Consider the following 16,519-nt stretch of genomic DNA (forward strand, 5'->3'; position numbering starts at 1 on the left):
AACTTCCCTCTCTTATGCCTTGACTTCTCAATTACCTTCATTAGTACAAATATTTACAATGGTGCATGAGGTGGAATGTTTGCATTAGAATCCTAGAGGCTGTGAATCTTTTGGGAAGAAGCCTGTCACACAAGAGCACCCACATCTTATTCAAGCAAAGCCCTCTCTATACTTATTGGTGAGTAATCACCACAGAAATTAAGGAAGAGACTTCATCTCTAAGCATAATGAAGATCTGTGTTGTGCTTGCAGATGGATGTTGGAAGTGTTTTTTAGTGCTACCAATCAAAAGACATTGTGCAGCTATTCCGTCTTCTCCTCCTTAACATATTTGTGTGGGAAGAAAAATGACAGAACAAGTAGTGAGGAAATACAGGAGAGTTACAAATGGAAAATGACATCATCTGGATGCCCCCCACCCTGAACTTATCTGTCACCTATTAAATAAACTGTAATTATGTGCTCCCCTTGTTCAGGTAATGCTATATATACCACATTTTATATCTTCCATTCCTTTGTCACATTTCCTCTTGAAACTGGTGAAGCTTATGTTCAGATATGTGCTTGTACATAATTTCAGTACTTGGTACCATTGAAGATAATGCGATGCAAATAATAAGAACAGCAGTTGCTTGATAACATTTTTAAATATAACTCAGGAAGTGGGAGGAAACATGTCAAAGGTGATGAACAAATACATATACTTACCTTTAATACCTACTGTCCCTGCAAACGTTATATGATCTATTTCCTTCCAAGGCCATTTTATATGGCTCCATGGGCAACAAAGCTATTGATTCTAGAACTACTCCGGATTGCAACTGGATGTTCTTTAATTCATTGCTCCACCCTCTCAGCAGTCCATGGCCAAGTATGGGCCTGTTCCTTTCAATTAGTTTCCCCTTGCAGAAACATTCTATTTTCTTCTCAGCTGGCAGACTCAGTCTAACCCAACATCATTGGTCTTTACCTCCAGTAAATCCTATCAATGACAAATTGCTAAAACCTCCTTCTATGGAACTTTTGAAAAATGTCACTTGTTAGATGAAAAACACAGGAAGATAAAAGATATATTAGAGAAAAGACCAATTTTCTCCTGAGAGGGGATGAAATATCACATTTTATGCTGCATATAACTTCTAAGAAAAGAAAATAGAGCAGGCGTAAGACAAAGTTATGGCTCTGCTGATACACCAATGGAATGTAGGAAACTGCCTTATACTGAGTCAGACCATTGGCCCATCTAACCCAGTACTGTCAACACTGACTGGCAGTGGCTCTCCAGGGTTTCAGGCTGCCATTTTCCCAACCCTGTCTGGAGTTACTGGGTATTGAACTTATGTCCTTTTGCATGTAAAGTATATGCTCTACCATTGAGATATGTCCCCTCCCATTCACTATGTGCATGGTTTATATAGTGCCAGCTCCTGCACTACATGAATGCACTACAGCATTCTCTTTACTATTTTAACCGCTGTAGGACACAGGAGATCTACTGCTTGACCAGTCCAACATGAATTCAATTAGTGCTTTTGTGTCATTTATTACATTCAGAACCTGTACACCTACCTATACAAATAACCCCTTAAACCTACCATTAGCAGCTGATATTACTTGCCGACGAGGTTCTCAGAAGTGTCTCATAAAGATATGGTTCCAAAAATTTGGGGAAACCACTATGCAAAAATTAATGTACCAGATCCAAGAGGATAGGGACACACTCTTTGTTACTTTACACTATATTCATAATAAGTCACCCAAGCATGTATATGCCCAACAGTGCATTGCATGCTACCTGTATGCACACATTTACATGCACCTGCACTAGAGAAAAGATGCATCCATTACCACACTTGGGAATTTAACTTTTAGAGGAGCTGGGGAGGAAGCTTGCAGACTGACACCAACTCTTATAATGCATATTAAAATCCTCTTGCTTCTCATATGCCCCATCCATATGCTCCATCTTCTGCATGAACATCAACTCAAAGAAACTTTATTAACAGCAGAGCCAACAAAGAATTTTATGGCACATTTAGGACTAACACGTTTATTCCAGCATAAGCTTTTGTGGACTATAGCCCACTTCATCAGATATATGGACTATTATGGGGAGTTTCAAGTTTATATACAGCATATATGGTGTAAGTGTGAAGGGGCATGGGGTGTTGCTAGAGCATTATAAACAGTAAGATACTGCAAGATTCTTTATTGTTTTGGTTGCAATAGACTGATAGTGTTTTTTAATGGCAAAACCCTATACATGTATCCTCAGAAGTAAGTACTACTGTGTTCAATGGGTTTCATACTTCGGTATGTGCATATCAGATTGCAGCCTTATTGCACAAGCCTTCAAGTTACTGTAAAGCACAGAAATAACTCAATTAATAAAGAAACGTTGGCTAAAATGCTAAACACACACACAGGAGAAATTGATGTATTGCTGTTTTCTTGCTGCATTGAGTGGGAGGGCTAGCAGATTGGCCAGGGCAACACCTTTCCTATCACCAATAGCTGAGCCAGTAGAAAGGCCACCATTTGAAATTCCTTGTGTGCACACAGCTTCCTGGAACCAAAAAAGAAGGGTCCAAAATTAACCAGAAAGACCCTTCTGCAGATACTGTAAGTGGTCGCTCTACACATCACTCCATGGTGAGATGTTGACCATAGCTGTGACTTCACTCATTGGCTAAACACATTGAAAGGTGGTAGCAGGCTTATTTGTCACAAAACCATTGCCCATTTCTCCAAAATGACTGGAATGTACTTGTTCTGCAAGGTCTAGAGACTTGCTCTTTTTTAAAAAAATTGAAAGTTGGGAATCTGGGCTAGCCAGTTGGGCCGGGGGCTGCAGCCCTCTTAGCCATGTGCTTAGTCCAGCTATGGCAGGCACATATATCTATGGAGAGTTTCAAATCCATCAATCAACACAGCAAAGGCTGTATCACATTTGTCACCTGCTAAGCTAAGGGGACAGTTTAAAAAAGTGCTTCTGAATCTCTTATTTATCCAGAAAAGGTTCATATGTGGAGGAGGAGGAGGTTGTGGTTGTGGTTCAGATACCTTGGTCCCAAGCCTTAAAGGACTAAAAAGGTTAAATATAGGGTTGAATGCTCAAAGATGCTTGCATTGAGCTTTTGAACTTTGGGGGTAGCAGGTGGAGAAGGCAGCGTTGGATAGGGTGACCAACTGTCAGGATTTCCCCGGATTTGTCCTGGTTTTTGTTCTTTCCATGGTGTCAGGGGGGATTTTCTATAATTTTCAATAATGTCCTGGAATGACACACCTTCCTCTTTAAGGCTGCCATTAGCATGGCAGGAGGGAATGACATGCTTTCTTGAGGCACATCATTCCCCCACCCCGAGCTCCAATTGAGGTCTTAAAGGGGAAAGTGGGTCATTCGTGGACATTATAGAAAAGGCCCCAATTGGAGTGGATGGTGGTGGTGCAGAATGAAATCCTTTCCCCTCCTTCACTCCAATCGGGTTCTTTAAGGTGGCGGGGGAATAACGTACTTTCTGCAGGACTCAGAAAGCTGCTTCCCCCCACACACACTAGGTGTCCTCCTTTTTGGTTTCCCAAATATGGTCACCCTAGCGTTGGAGGGTATTTACAGAACCCTGGTGGAGCACCATTTTCTGCAGATGTAACTTGGACTATCATTTCCAGCATCCCTGGCATGATACCCACCACCACTTTAGGACACACAAAAAACACTTTGGATTGGATCCAGACTTACAGTAGACTCATCAAAATCAATGGGATTTAGTCATGGCTAACTTAAGTTCCATTGATTTCAGTGGATCTACTCTAAGAGCCTGAAAATGCAGAATAATATAGTGGAGATGCAACCCAATAGTTCTTCAGAACTATTGGGTTGGATACAGACTCAGTCTCACTTAGAATAGACCCATTAAAGTAATACTAATTACCATCTAGAGAGGAAATAGTAGCATAAGACCAGGATACCTAAGAGAGCACCTTCTCCCTTACCAATCTGCTTGATCACTGAGGTCATTGGAGGGCATGCTCCTGGTGGTTCTACATGTACCTATGGCCCAACTGGAATCCACCAGAAGAAGAATCTTTAGTGTGGTGGCCCCTTCGCTGTGGAATTCCCTGCCCCTGGAAGTTAGGCAGGCTCCCACACTAGGCTGCTTCTAGCGCCTCCTGAAAACAACTCTATTTCAAGAAGCCTTCCCCAACTGACTAGCCACTTTTTTTCCTGGTCCTTTATTTTAAATTGAATAATTTTAATTTGCTTTTTAAATCTTTCTTTTTACTCTTTATACCTATGTTCACCACTCTGGAATATTTTTTGGGTATTGAGTGGTAAAGAAATATTGTAAATAATAAATATCAGAGTGTGTAGGGGGAGGGGTTTGAATAAGAACATTAAGTCCAGAGTAAAAAAATTATCTAACTATATATGGAGAGGAAGACTGATAGAAATCATGCTTCCCCTCTTGAGCTGGTGTTAGTGCCTTTCAACTTGTACTAGACACCTTTGAGTCTAAGCTGGTATCTCCTTACCAGCTCTAAGCATTAATGAGGTTATGGATATCACCATTGTGAGATGTGTATGATTTACTTGTGGCAATTGGCAGGCCATTGTCGGTATTCCTAAGACTGAGCTGAATGTAAAACCTATAGGACTATGATAAGTGGCAGAATACAAAAAATACATAAATGCGTAACATTCACTTGTGTCATTTCCTTGGAGAAATAATGAGCACAAAACAAAATTGGTCCTATATAGGTAATTCTTGTTATCTCAGTGACTTCCAGAGATGTAAAAAAATAGCCCTTTAATATATTTGAATAGAAATTGTAGTGAGCTCTGCCTAGGACTTAGCAGAGTAATACTTAAACTAAAATAATATATCCATTCTCGAATTTTGTTGTTGGCAAAGAAATAACCCTTTTGGGCAAAGATCAAGTAACTAGTGCAAATACAAATCCATTCCACACAAACATCATGACACATGAAAGCTTAGAACCTAATTCTGGAAAGTGCTGTTGGTTCTGAGAAGCCTAGATGTTCTAAACAACTAAATACATATCTGAGAGCTGAGGGTGTTCTTTGTCTTGCACGATGAGACTTCAAGAACATAGGTGCAATTATACATGTATTCTGAAGGTAACCTAAAGGTAAGTTTTCTATTTCAGTGCACCTCCTGGTGATTTAGTGACTGCTTGTCTTGTTTGATTTTAATAGTAGTCATCCTACATCAATAAGCAACCACACTTTGGAAGACCATCTAGGAGCTGTTACTGTTTTGTTTTTGTTTAAAAAAATGTCAGTTTTTAACAATGTAAAGAAGAAGGCAGAATAAATAACATTTAAAACTATTTTTTTTAAAAGTGCATTATCTCCTTAGGTGGTAGAGAATTATCAGGTGAAGTTTCCTATGTTTAACAATGTGCTTGTTTTAGCTCTGTGAATACAGTCCTATAGTCTTACCTTCATCTAGGTAAGGAAGAATCACAGGAGGGCTACCAGTGGGATATGGTGATGCTTGGACCCCCATAAAATTCTATGAAGAAGGTAGGTTAAAGCTGTTACAAAAGCCGATTGTGGAAGGAGAAAGGGAATGGGAAATTGATTCCTGGTGAAAATGGAGAGAAGTAGAAGGCATCTGAGGGGAGATTTAAGGTCATATTGGCTCTTGCTCTGAGGCAAAATAGTTGTCATCAAAGCACCCCCGAATGGTGTGCCATATGCCACTGAATTTCTATAAAGCAACCTTTCCCAACCTGGTACTCTCGAGATGTCTTGGACTGCAACTCCCATCATTCCCATCCAGTCAGGGAATGATGGGAGTAGCAGTCCAACACACCTTGAGGGCACCATGCTATAAAGTATTCTGTTGGATCAACATCATATGCTCCCGCCCACATGACAGTTCCAGAAAGTGTGGTGTGCGTCCCTCGGCACAGGTGGGGTTGGATTTACAAGCCTATAAAATCAGTCACTTATTATTTATTTATTTATTTATTTATATATATGGCACCATCAATGTACATGGTGCTGTACAGAGTAAAACAGTAAATAGCAAGACCCTGCCGCATAGGCTTACATTCTAATAAAGTCATAATAAAACAATAAGGAGGGGAAGAGAATGCAAACAGGCACAGGGTAGGGTAAACAGGCACTGGGTAGGGTAAAACTAACAGTATAAAGTCAGAACAAAATCAAGTTTTAAAAGCTTTAGGAAAAAGAAAAGTTTTTAGCTGAGCTCCATCACACCTACTCCCCCCCCCACTTTGAGTCCGTGGTATCCCCCTACGTTTCCTTAGCGAGTCCAGCAGTGGGCACTTTCACGTTCCTGTGTTGTGCTATTTCAGCTTATGTATATTTTCACCTGTATCACTACTGTGCTGGTGAAATCCCCCACCCCGCCCCCTACGTTCTCCTTCCTATTGTGTATGTGTATATATTTGTGCAGAAATATATATATTTCTGCACAAATACAATAGTACGGCAGCCTGAAACTTTTGTATCTTGTCAAGAGGGCAGGACTCCTGCAGCTTTAACTGTTGTGATGAAGAGGGAATTTCACCATGCATACAAATGACACCTGCTGAAATTCCCTTTTCTATACAACTGTTAGATACAAGAGCCCTGCCCTCCTTTCCATATGGACATCCTAGATAGTTTAGTTTGAACAACTGGGGAGGGACCAATGAATTCACAGTGACTCCTTTTGCAGTGCCAGACTGTGTCTGAGATTGTGTGGTGCAGGAAACTAGAATTCACAGCTTGTTTCCACTGCTCTGTGATTATTCTGTGATCCATGTGAAGTTTGTGGAAGCTGATTAAGGAGCCCCACACTTATATATTGACATTGCTGGCTATTAGACAATTTGTTTTTAATAACCCTGAAAGTTAACTGCAGGTGTGTGAACATGCCTTTGTCAATCCAAGCTGGGCAAAGAAATGGACATGTTCAGATCTGAACACTGTATTAGTGATTTACTGTACATTTAAGTGATAAATTAATTTTATCCATTATGCCCTCTTACTTACCTTTTCTGCATCTCTCAAAATACAACTGAAAGCTGTTTTGCCATTAAGTGGGTGTAAATAAGAGCTATAGTGTGAGCTACCTTGTTTGAGATTACTTATCAGAGTGTGTCTAAGTGCTTGGAAGATTAGAAAAGCAACACATATAGGTTGTTTTATCTTGAAAGTGAAATTCACCTTGCATCTTACAAAGTGAAATTTGAGGTTTTCTGCTAGAACAGAAAAAGGTGTGTGTTGCTGAACTGATTTGGAGAAATAATTACTTGAAATAAGTGGTGCTCCCCATAAAACATAAATCAAGCACAGGAGGACATTAACTTTAATTGTATTACCTTGCCCTCATAATGTAAAATCCAAGAATTGTCAGTGTTTCAAGTCTTGTTTTATTCTAGATAAAAGAGGGCTTCAATTTATTTTAGCTATCAGATTAATGGGCTGGAACCCCAACAACTAACAGGCTCCTTCCACCTGTGAGAGGCTTCTGATCCAGCCGAGGATCCCACTGACAGAAGTGGGAAGATCATCTTTGTCAACCCCTGCAGTCCCCTATGTTCTCTGTGAATCTGCTCTGGAGGGCTCAGGGAATCCTACTGGTGAAATAAAAGCTGGATCCAACCCAATATGTTAGAGGATCCACACAACCAGTGTAGATCCCAGGATGGTGTAGTGGTTACAGCCAGTGTGCTGTAGTGGTTAGAGTGTTGAACTAGGACTTGGGAAATCTGGGTTTCCTACACAGCTATGAAGCTCACTGGGTGACTCTGGGCCAGTCACTGATGCTCAGTATATCGTATCACACAAGGTTGTTGTGAGGATAAAATGGAGAGGAAAGGGGTAGCTATGAATGTAATTATAAAATAAATAAATCCAGATATTTAATTTTATTTTCAGTCCAATTAAAGGACCAATTGGAATAATTCTTTTTGAGCATTTGGAGCTAGATCTAATAATCTTGATGCACTCCAGTTAATAGTGTAACCAGAAAGTAGTTAAGGTAGATAAGTTAGGCTCAGTTAGTGTGAGTAAGGCATTATTACCATGAAACAGAACCTTAAGGTTTCTGATCTGCTTTCTATTGTTTGTCAGGTATTTGATTTGAAAGTGTTCATATCTAAGTGGAAGTTTTTCTGGAACTGAAGAACAAAATGGTTAATTTCTGAGATAGTCATCTCAAGGTCTTTGAGAGCGGCCAGGATGTGCAGCTGGATGGCTCTCTGACCAAGGCCGTTTGCCCATGGTTTTTTTTTTTTTTTTTTTTTGGAGGCATAGCAACACAATCCTGATGATGCAATCCGGTGTTCATATTGCATGTGGACACTAAGATTGGCTCAGAAGGCTATTAATATGTGACATGTGATTGGAGAGTGTGGAAAGTTTGTGTGAAGAGCTATTGTGTAAAGTTCCTCAACTATGTTATGCTCTATGTAAATATTTGTAAAGTAAACTTAGATTAGTCCAAAACGCTGTGTCTGAGTATTCCTTCACTTCGTGAACATCTGCCTGCTGCTAGAGACCTCTGTCTCTGCTGACGTGTGCTTGCACTCTGTGCATGCTCTGAGGGAGTGCAATACATCAGACTCCTAACATTGTTATCATACTGCCCAATTGTATGTGCCAATACCTTTAATACCAGATCAAGTAAGATAGAGGAGGGTGGACATTCCTGTTTCATTGCTCTGTGAAAAAGGGAATGGTTCAGATAACTTGCCCATTGACTGAAACTCTGGAGGTTTGGGTACTGTAAAAAGTTAAATCCAAACTGAATAGACCAATGGAACTTATCAATGGTCTTTTCAGCATACAGAGCTGGTATCAGCCTTGAATTATAAAAAAAACTTTGTTTTATTGATTATAACCACAATCCTATATGCATCTCCATGGACATAAATCCCATTGAATGTAGTGAAACTTATTTCGAGTAAACATATAGGATTGTACTGCAGCAATGCAATACTTTACCCACTTACCTGAGAGTAAGCACCACTGAACTAAATGGACTTACCTCTGAATAGAGCACCATAGTGTAAATCAGTCAATAAATATGATATGGAACTGATTACTAGGTAAGAATCCCACTTGATCAGGTTGGATTAAAGATGGCAATATGTATTGTAGTCTAGCAGCTATTATAATAATAAAAAACCCAGTTAGATCTTTAGTATTACTAAAATGTTTGCCACTAATATGGAGGGAGATGTCTTTATCATTTTCAAAAAAATGTAGCAATAGCTCATTCTTAAACACCTTCTATCATTTACACATAGAACAATTGTATGTTGGAGCTTTATCATTTTTAGCAGATTTGCTTTTTCTGTTTCTATGCCCATTATGAATAGAGCAAGAAAGCACACCCTTGATTCAACTAGGTGGAGAAGATTATATTGTATCTCTCCCGTGAAGGGCAATTGTGTATGTTTTAAATGTCCTTTCTTTCTAGGAGTTTCTTGTTCCTGACCACCTTCTGTTGGTGTCATTTGAAAGAGAAAAATTTCATTATTTCTCTTTCAAATGTGGTTGTCGGGGGAGAAAAAGCCTTCCAATGGACTGAATTTATACTACTTGTGTGGTCTGCTTTGGATTCTGCCACTATAATTGTGCTTCATTGAAGCCACAAAGATTAGCTTTCTAAAATGAGCAGAACCGTAAGTGGAACCCCTTGAAACCAATTAAAAGTACCATATAAAGCAGTGACTTCAGCATCTCTGTTGTTTAAAAATAAGGAAATGGATAAACCACAATACAAATACCTGGAATGGTCAATGTTCTGAGGCTTTAAATTTTACAACAGATTTGAATATCTGACTTAATCCTTAAAATATTCTCTTTTACAAAACACAGAAACTAACCCTTGGATAAGAGGGCAACAAGTGTCCCTCTACATGCTTATGCACATCTGTCCTGAAGATGTTTTCTCCCTAGTTTTTCATTCCCCCTCCCCAACAGTCAACATTCTGTGGCCACTGACCTCATTGGTGCTTTTGGAAGTTTTTTCCCTAAAGTTTTTGTGTTTATCTGCAAATCTCAGGGTTCTTTCAAGTCTGCCAATATGTCCCTCTAGTGCGTGGATTGTGCCATTCTGGCTACAATGACACTTTGAGGATTGGAGTTCGTACATTAACCTGCCCTGCAAAATGTTCTAATGTTGGCTTCCAAAATGTTAAAACAATTAAAACACACACATTAAAACAAGAACATTTAAACACCAACAGATATTCCAATAGTATGGTGGCAATTGGGTTGCAGACATTTGGTGCTGTCTGCAATCTGCTTGCCTTGCAAACAATTGTATTTGTCATGTTTGCAGAATACATACTAATCCAGTCTGAAGCCAACGTCAGCTGTACACAGACACCCACAATCTTTGTTCAGGGAGGGAAAGCCCAGTATTGCTTTCCCATGAAAGAAGATAGAATAAGAGAGAAAAGGGGTTCAGTATTATTGCAAAGAGCCCTTACAATCTTTTATTCTCATCTGGAGAGCATGAAAGGCTGAAAAGCACAGATTAAAGATTCTCTCATCTATTCATTATTTGTATATAATAATGCTTATATAGTAATTTTTATTCAATAATAATAATAATAATAATAATAATAATAATTTATCCTGCTGTTCAGCTGACAAGGCTCTCAGAGTGGCTTACATAAAGTCAATTAGAGTTTATTCAATAGTATTTATTTATTACAGCATTTAAACCCCACCCTATAGCCAAAAAGGTTCCTAGACCAGCTTACAAAGATAAACAGCTTGACAATCCCTGTGTACAGGTTTATAATATAAATTTAAGACATAAAACACAAGGAATGAGAGAAAGGAAGGGGTGGATTTATACAATTAAAATAGTATTAAAAACCTGTCTGAAGAGATGGCGATAGTGACAGTTTACATCCTCTTCCTCTCCTACTACAGGGCCATTGCTTGGAATGATTTCTGGGAGGGGAGGAGGGTCCCAGTTTCAGCCTGGTGATGCAGCAGTGAGTGGATTCCCTTCTTCTACTCCCCCACCCCATCTCTCAGTTAGAATTTTAAACATTATATAAACAGTTGATTTGAACTGATTTTATCTGTATGCTGCCCTGAGATCCCAATGATATAGGGTGGGATACAAATATTTTAATAATTAAAATAAACAAGAAAAACATCCAATCAGTTAGGGTTGAATGCAGTAGCTTTTTGACTTGTAAACTTGCTTCTTTCCTTCAGTGTATCTTCTAACTGACAGGGTGTATCCATCTCTTCCCCACAGTTGATCTGCTATTATCTTCCTCAAACAGGTCCCTCTCCAATGCCTCCCTGCTAAATACAGTTGTTGCTTCGACAGCCATTGATTGCAATGGGATTTTTCTTTCAGGTAGAATACTAGCAATTCTGTGCTTTCTGGCACCTCCTGATGGCTGAAACAGAACCCCTTTCTTCAGCACAGACAGTGACAGGGAAGTGTAGCCTCCTAATTGCCAGGAGGCCATCCAGTCAATACAAGAGACTGATTAGGCCAGCACTTTGAGGCGGAGGGGAAAGAAGAGCCGTCCATCAAGGAGGGACAGAGAAGAAGAGAGAGAATCTCAGAACACATTCCACTGTACCTGACAGAAGTTAAAGACAAAAAAGAGGGAAAGCTACAAGAAAAGCAAAATGGAACAGGCTAGCAAAACATGCAGCTGTTTATTGTAAGGCAACTTGGCACCTTTTATAGATGTGCTTTTCATGGCACTCTCAGAGAATACATGTGTAAGAGAAACAGAAGCAGTCAGTGGCCTAACTCTATCCATGTAATAGGAATATTCCCTTTTGTATAGGACTTAGCAGTTGGTAAGATTATTGTGTTGCAGACATTTATAGTGGGGACTATGAAAAGAAAGATTACCCATCAGGAGGTGTACACTTGGAGTGTGTAATGAAACCTCACAGGCAGGGCTAGTGTCAAGGGTTGGCATGGCAAGCCCCAGGGCAGAAGGCCCTCTGCTGACCCAAGGCACTGGGCTGATTTCCCAGAGGGAGAAGGCCTTACTGGACGCAGAATAAGGAATGCAGTGGTACACTGCCTTCTCAGGGACCTAAGGAGTTTATTTATTTATTGCATTTTTATACCGCCTAATAGCTGAAGTATTTTGGCTTTCCCTGTGAAAGACTGCCTCATCATGATGGAGAATGGCACAATCATTCCTTTCCAACTTAAAAGCCTATCCAGACTATCATTTTATTGCTTTAGGAATGTGCTATGGCCATTCAATTGTTTTGTTCAGAGTAGAAGATCCACAGCACTTAGCTGGCATCCCTTTTGCCAAGCAAATGTATTTTGCTTGAATGACTGTTAGACTCTAATCCCCTTCAATCCTGGTGACAGGATAGTGTCCTCCACTGTATTTGAGGGGAGTAGGTTCATGTAGGACAGTAAGTCTGTTTTCTTGAAAGAGAAAAATACATATTAACTAGGTCAATTGATATAAAAGCCAAGGCAACCGCTGAATAGGAAGTAACCATGTCAAAGCCTGCTCAGTCCCATAACTTTCACACTCTTCTTGAGGTTTTATTATTTATTATTTATGCACAACCCAATCCTGTATGCACTTAGTAGTAAATCCTATTCACTTTAATACGAGTTATGTTGGAAACCTATACACATTTACCTGGGATTAAGTCATGCATAGGATATCACTGTCACTTTGAAGCAGGTGCGAGAAGAATTTCAGCCCCATTTAAGCGTGTTTAATTGGAAGTACGCCCCAACCGAATTCAATAGGGTTTATTCTTAAGCAAGTTACTTGGAGTAACTAAGGAGTAAGCTCCGTTAAACCTAATGGGATATACTTCCGAGGAAACAGGCGAAGGATCACCTACGTTATGAGTCAGCTGCGCCGCTTCTCCCTTATTCATAATCCCTTCTTCCCTGCGCCAACAGATACTGCTGTTTGTATACTCCTATAATCTGGAAGCTTACTCAGCAACTGTGGGCAGGAGAGGGGCGAGCAGCACGCTTCTGCGAGTCCTTCTAAGCAAGCTCTGAAGACCTGAGCATGCTCAGTAGTGTCAAGCGAAGGCGTCCTGACGCTTACGTCTCGCTCTGCATCGATTGCCTGAAGGCGTGGGGGAGGGGGAGAAGGCCCAACCCTTCAGTTCGACTGCGCAACGTGACGTCACCCCGCGGCCGGAAGTAGAACTCGATATTCGTCTCTACTTCTGAGATGAAGGGAAGGAAAGGGCGGGACAAACCCTAACAAAACAGTGAGGCGAGAAGCGGCGGCGCGTCTCCCGGTAACAAGTCTTTGCCCCGCCCCCTTCCCCCCTCCTTCGCCGGGAAGGGAGGCAGCAGGTACGTGCAGCCGCTGCGCCGAGCTTTTGCGTACGTTAACGGCGCCCGGCGCCCCCTTCTCCCCGCTCCACTCAAGAGAATGACAAGAGCAGAGGCTTAACCTCCCCCCCACCGGCCGCCTCAGGTGTGCGTCTGTGAGAGAGTCAGAAGTGACGGGCAGCGGGGGCAGGCGAAGCCTTCTGGTTCCTCTCCCACCCCACCCGCGTGGGCTGCTCCTGCGCTAGGCTGCGTGCTTGGCCTTGAGTCGGGCTAGGAAGGAGGGAGAGCGTGGGGTGAAGAGAGCCGGACGCCTTCGCAGCCACCCCCGGCTTCGTCGCCCCTCTTCAGTCGTCTTCGGGCGGCGGCAGCGCCCCGTGTCCGCGTCGGGAAGAGAGTGCCTGCTTTGGGGCAATAGCTGCGCGCGCTCTCTTCTGCTTCTCAGTTTGGCTGATATGAACAGGAAGCCCAATTGGCGCCTTCATAAACCGCGGGATCCCCCCCCCCCGCCGTGCCCCGTTTTCAGGGCTGCCCAGCTATATCTTTTTTTCGGACCTGCCTCCCTGAGAAAAACCCTGGAGCCTCCGGGGTTGTGCCCGACTCTCATATATTTGAGAGAAAGGCGCCAAGGTTGGCCTGAGGAAGAGGAGGGGCGCGACGAGATACGAGGATCGGAGTCCAGCGCTGTCATGAGTCGCGACCCTGTTTAACTCTGTCCCTCTTACCTCTGTATTTGTTACTTAATTGAGTGCCTTAAAAGAGTGTAGAAAATAATCTCAAAACCTCCCTGCTGTATAGCGCTATATCGCTACCGGTTTATTAGGCAATATGTTACTCCAACAGCTGGATTCTCCACAAGTTCCCTGTGTTAATTGCTAATTTGCTGGTGTTTACTTGACGTTGGGGCATTAAGTAACTGACTCATCTTGCAAAACCAATGATAATAGGAAGCAGTCTAGTTATTTCTTTATGGCTATAGAGTAGCCTTCCCCAACCTGGTTGCCCTCCAAATGTGTTGGGCTACTACTTTCATAATCCGAAAGCAGCTCAGTCATTGGTTTGCTGATTGAGGGTGATGGGAGTTGTAATCCAGCACATCTGGAGGCCACCATAGGATCTCTAATTCTTTATTGTTTCCACCACCGTGAGTGACATTGAAATACCCATTTATCTATTGCTTTCTGAAGGGGAATATATGTGCAAAAGTATATCAAGTCAAGTATAAATGGGGCGATATGGAAAGAAGAGAAATATTTACTGCTTAAATTTATCCAGAGCAATAGCTCTTCTTGGAAAAGAAAATTGGCTGTGGACACATCATTAACGCTCATAGTTTGGCACGTAGTTCAAATAAGGCTGTTCTTACTACCTGACATTTCGTTTCAACTTGCCCACAGACTCTGGTACATAAGAAATTGCATTATACCAGATCAGACCATTGGTCCATCGTGTGCAACTTTATCTACAATGACTAGCAGGGCTCTGCAGGGTTTCAAACAAGAGTTTCTCCCATGTTAGAGGTTATTATTATTTTTATTTATTTATTTATTTATTTATACAGCACCATCAGTGTACATGGTGCTGTACAGAGTAAAAACAATAAAATAGCAAAACCCTGCCGTATAGGCTTACATTCTAATAGAATCATAATAAAGCAATAAGAAGGGGAAGAGAATAAACCTGGGACCTTTTGCATGTCAAGCATGCACTGTACTACTGACCCCTTTTTATTTAACTTTTTTTTCTGATCATGATTGGGAAATATTTACAGTATAGTTTTGGGTAGTTCTCCATAATTTGCATAGCATTTTTTTTTCTTGATGTGAGTTAAAAGGGTCCCAGACTTTTGAGGGGGGGAAAACACATATGCTTGGGTTCTTCTTAGAGAATTAGGTCTCCCTTCTTCTCCCACTGAACTTGGCAGCATCTTTCTTTATGACTTCGGTGTGTCACTAACTAGAGTCTCCACTGAGTATAGCAGTGTGGCCCTTGTTTTGTGTCCTCTTCCTGCCACTGAGAAACAAGGATCAGAGTCAGTTTTACTTCTTACCTTTTGCTCTGTGCCTGTGGTTCTAATAATGATAATTTCTTTGTCCCCCTTTCATTAAAGTTATGAACTAATAAAGTTGAGTTAGAGGCATTTCTTATTTCAGCGTAAATACTTGCTCCAGTTCTTCACCAAAAAGAGAAGTCTAGTTTTGTCTTTTAATTTCAGAAGGTAGTTACACTGGGCCATATGCTGGCATCATTCTAGTTCCATATTGTAGTTGTAGTACTGTAAAATTCTAATTTACAGCTGGAGATGGTGTTTTGAGAATTCTACCTTGTTTATTGTAATGTATAGCATACTTCCATAAAACGTACCTTTTCAGTGTTCATTGTTCTCACACAATAGAAGTTCCTCTTAAGTGCTCTAGGATTCTGTGTAATGGGGTATACTATATAAATGCAGGATCACTTGTCATTTTCGTTTGATATTCAACATCACATTACAAAAAATACAGACATTTTCTCCAAGTATGTGTACATGTATTTGCAAATTCATGAAATAAATCTTTGCCCACTCCTTTTGAAAGTATTCAGTGCTCGTACTTGGATGATATATCAAAATATAAAAAATTACAGTGACTTTAATATGTCTAGAATAGAATTCAGTTTTAAAGCAACTTAATGTTTAAATTTCTGGATCCGATACATGTTACAAGTTAGAGAGCTGTAGCTGGCAGCCCTTGGGTCAGATGTGGCCTACCGTTGGTCACGAGCTAGCACATTATTATTTTTCATGACGTTATGCAGTGCCATGTTGCTAAATAGCCTTAAGGCAGTTTACATTTAAAAAAATGAAATACAATAAATCAATAATATAAAACCAAGAAAAGACCTGAACATATGTGGCTTGCACATGAAAACACAGATAAACCATAATGTAGCATAAATACAATTAAAGCATTACTCAGCTATGTATTTTTAATAGGTAGAGTAATCCTTTCACCCAGACTTCTTTAGCTTATTTGCTTGGGCTGTGTGGTATTGCCAGAGTTATGCCACCTACAGTGCCCCTCTGTTTCCCACAGTCTATCCCTCTTCTTGAGGGAAAAAATAGCATATCCAATGGAGGAGTGAAAGGGACTCAGCTGCTTTGCCTGCTCTGCCTCCTTCCCCCATTGTATTCACTCTTTCCTTTGTGGGCAAGTCCCAATGGCTTTCGC

At 40.9% G+C, this 16,519-nt stretch overlaps 1 protein-coding gene across 4 annotated transcripts in view; it reads left to right on the forward strand.

The window, feature by feature from the left end:
- Nucleotides 1-13,181: 13,181 nt before the first annotated feature.
- ARB2A (ARB2 cotranscriptional regulator A) overlaps nucleotides 13,182-16,519 on the forward strand; it is a 289,998-nt gene continuing 286,660 nt past the window's right edge. For all 4 annotated transcript variants that reach the window (XM_063129606.1, XM_063129611.1, XM_063129610.1 and 1 more), the window contains exon 1: nucleotides 13,182-13,334. The gene's annotated coding sequence lies outside the window, so the exon portion shown is untranslated. The remainder of the gene's footprint in view (nucleotides 13,335-16,519) is intronic.

Source organism: Elgaria multicarinata, chromosome 6 (assembly GCF_023053635.1).
Source record: "Elgaria multicarinata webbii isolate HBS135686 ecotype San Diego chromosome 6, rElgMul1.1.pri, whole genome shotgun sequence".
NCBI lineage: Eukaryota > Metazoa > Chordata > Lepidosauria > Squamata > Anguidae > Elgaria > Elgaria multicarinata.